Source organism: Entelurus aequoreus, linkage group LG20, assembly GCF_033978785.1.
Source record: "Entelurus aequoreus isolate RoL-2023_Sb linkage group LG20, RoL_Eaeq_v1.1, whole genome shotgun sequence".
Classification (NCBI taxonomy): Eukaryota; Metazoa; Chordata; class Actinopteri; order Syngnathiformes; family Syngnathidae; genus Entelurus; species Entelurus aequoreus.
In genome coordinates this window covers 50,654,037-50,656,536 of record NC_084750.1, presented here as the reverse complement: position 1 = coordinate 50,656,536, position 2,500 = coordinate 50,654,037, and the positions used below count along the sequence as shown (strand labels likewise).

Genomic DNA, 2,500 nt, shown 5'->3' with positions numbered 1-2,500 from the left:
GGATCGTTCCAAAAGCTTACAGCACCTGGTATTCCCAGGCAGTCTCCCATCCAAGTACTAACCAGGCCCGACCCGGCTTAGCTTCCGAGATCTGACGAGATCGGGCGTGCTCAGGGTAGTATGGCCGTAAGCCAAGAAACTGCCCTCAAAATCAGATTTTTGAATGTGACAAGCTGGTTGACAGGACTTTTGTGCAATGAGCAATGCGTGTGTGATACAACAATCACTGATCTTTTTGTCAGCCTGTCAAACTCTTTGGACTTTTAAACCACTGTTAGCACTGAAGTGCCTTGAGGCACATGTGTCACTGTTGGCGACGCTGCAAATCTTGCTATCAATCCCAAACCGAGTCAAAACTAAACAAATGTGTATTGGGTGGAGAGCAGTGTTTTGTTTGGACGAGCAATATGTAGCTGTATTGACAAGTATGGCAAGTACCTATAGCCGTTGTAACAAAAGCAGAAGGGGGAAAGGGCACCCTATTCTGGGGGCGTACCAAAAGCTTACGGCACCTGGTATTCCCAGGCAGTCTCCCATTCAAGTACTAACCAGGCCCGACCCAGCTTAGCTTCCGAGATCTGACGAGATCGGGCGTGCTCAGGGTAGTATGGCCGTAAGCCAAGAAATTGCCCTCAAAATCAGATTTTTAAATGTGACAAGCTGGTTGACAGGACCTTTCTGCAATGAGCAATGCGTGTGTGATACAACAATCACTGATCTTTTTGTCAGCCTGTCCAACTTTTTGGACTTTTAAACCTCTGTTAGCACTGAAGTGCCTTGAGGCACATGTGTCACTGTTGGCGACACTGCAAGTCTTGCTACCAATCCCAAACCGAGTCAAAACTAAACAAATGTGTATTGGGTGGAGAGCAGCGTTTTGTTTGGACGAGCAATATGTAGCTGCATTGACAAGTATGGCAAGTACCTATAGCCGTTGTGACAAAAGCAAAAGGGGGAAATGGCGCCCTTTTCTGGGATCGTTCCAAAAGCTTACAGCACCTGGTATTCCCAGGCAGTCTCCCATCCAAGTACTAACCAGGCCCGACCCGGCTTAGCTTCCGAGATCTGACGAGATCGGGCGTGCTCAGGGTAGTATGGCCGTAAGCCAAGAAATTGCCCTCAATATCAGATTTGTAAATGTGACAAGCTGGTTGACAGGACCTTTCTGCAATGAGCAATGCGTGTGTGATACAACAATCACTGATCTTTTTGTCAGCCTGTCCAACTCTTTGGACTTTTAAACCTCTGTTAGCACTGAAGTGCCTTGAGGCACATGTTTCACTGTTGGCGACACTGCAAATCTTGCTATCAATCCCAAACCGAGTCAAAACTAAACAAATGTGTATTGGGTGGAGAGCAGTGTTTTGTTTGGACGAGCAATATGTAGCTGTATTGACAAGTATGGCAAGTACCTATAGCCGTTGTAAAAAAAGCAAAAGGGGGAAAGGGCACCCTATTCTGGGGGCGTACCAAAAGCTTACGGCACCTGGTATTCCCAGGCAGTCTCCCATCCAAGTACTAACCAGGCCCAACCCAGCTTAGCTTCCGAGATCTGACGAGATCGGGCGTGCTCAGGGTAGTATGGCCGTAAGCCAAGAAATTGACCTCAAAATCAGATTTTTAAATGTGACAAGCTGGTTGAAAGGACCTTTCTGCAATGAGCAATGCGTGTGTGATACAACAATCACTGATGTTTTTGTCAGCCTGTCTAACTCTTTGGACTTTTAAACCTCTGTTAGCACTGAAGTGCCTTGAGGCACATGTGTCACTGTTAGCGACACTGCAAATCTTGCTATCAATCCCAAACCGAGTCAAAACTAAACAAATGTGTATTGGGTGGAGAGCAGTGTTTTGTTTGGACGAGCAATATGTAGCTGTATTGACAAGTATGGCAAGTACCTATAGCCGTTGTAACAAAAGCAAAAGGGGGAAAGGGCACCCTATTCTGGGGGCGTACCAAAAGCTTACGGCACCTGGTATTCCCAGGCAGTCTCCCATTCAAGTACTAACCAGGCCTGACCCAGCTTAGCTTCCGAGATCCGACGAGATCGGGCGTGCTCAGGGTAGTATGGCCGTAAGCCAAGAAATTGCCCTCAAAATCAGATTTTTAAATGTGACAAGCTGGTTGACAGGACCTTTCTGCAATGAGCAATGCGTGTGTGATACAACAATCACTGATCTTTTTGTCAGCCTGTCCAACTTTTTGGACTTTTAAACCTCTGTTAGCACTGAAGTGCCTTGAGGCACATGTGTCACTGTTGGCGACACTGCAAGTCTTGCTATCAATCCCAAACCGAGTCAAAACTAAACAAATGTGTATTGGGTGGAGAGCAGCGTTTTGTTTGGACGAGCAATATAGCTGCATTGACAAGTATGGCAAGTACCTATAGCCGTTGTAACAAAAGCAAAAGGGGGAAAGGGCACCCTATTCTGGGGGCGTACCAAAAGCTTACGGCACCTGGTATTCCCAGGCAGTCTCCCATCCAAGTACTAACCAGGC

General features: G+C 46.9%; 6 non-coding genes across 6 annotated transcripts in view; all 6 read right to left on the bottom strand.

Moving 5' to 3' along the window:
• Positions 1–13: 13 nt before the first annotated feature.
• On the bottom strand, positions 14–132 carry LOC133637927 (5S ribosomal RNA). The gene has a single exon (XR_009823543.1). It is a non-coding gene; the product is annotated as a 5S ribosomal RNA (ribosomal RNA).
• Positions 133–500: 368 nt separating this feature from the next.
• On the bottom strand, positions 501–619 carry LOC133636663 (5S ribosomal RNA). Its single transcript, XR_009822470.1, has one exon. It is a non-coding gene; the product is annotated as a 5S ribosomal RNA (ribosomal RNA).
• Positions 620–987: 368 nt separating this feature from the next.
• Positions 988–1,106, bottom strand: LOC133637925 (5S ribosomal RNA). The gene has a single exon (XR_009823541.1). It is a non-coding gene; the product is annotated as a 5S ribosomal RNA (ribosomal RNA).
• Positions 1,107–1,474: 368 nt separating this feature from the next.
• On the bottom strand, positions 1,475–1,593 carry LOC133637737 (5S ribosomal RNA). The gene has a single exon (XR_009823359.1). It is a non-coding gene; the product is annotated as a 5S ribosomal RNA (ribosomal RNA).
• A 368-nt stretch (positions 1,594–1,961) lies between these two features.
• On the bottom strand, positions 1,962–2,080 carry LOC133636772 (5S ribosomal RNA). Its single transcript, XR_009822576.1, has one exon. It is a non-coding gene; the product is annotated as a 5S ribosomal RNA (ribosomal RNA).
• Positions 2,081–2,446: 366 nt separating this feature from the next.
• LOC133637725 (5S ribosomal RNA) overlaps positions 2,447–2,500 on the bottom strand; it is a 119-nt gene continuing 65 nt past the window's right edge. Inside the window, exon 1 of the ribosomal RNA XR_009823347.1 lies at positions 2,447–2,500. This exon is cut by the window's right edge and continues 65 nt beyond it. This is a non-coding gene — a ribosomal RNA (5S ribosomal RNA).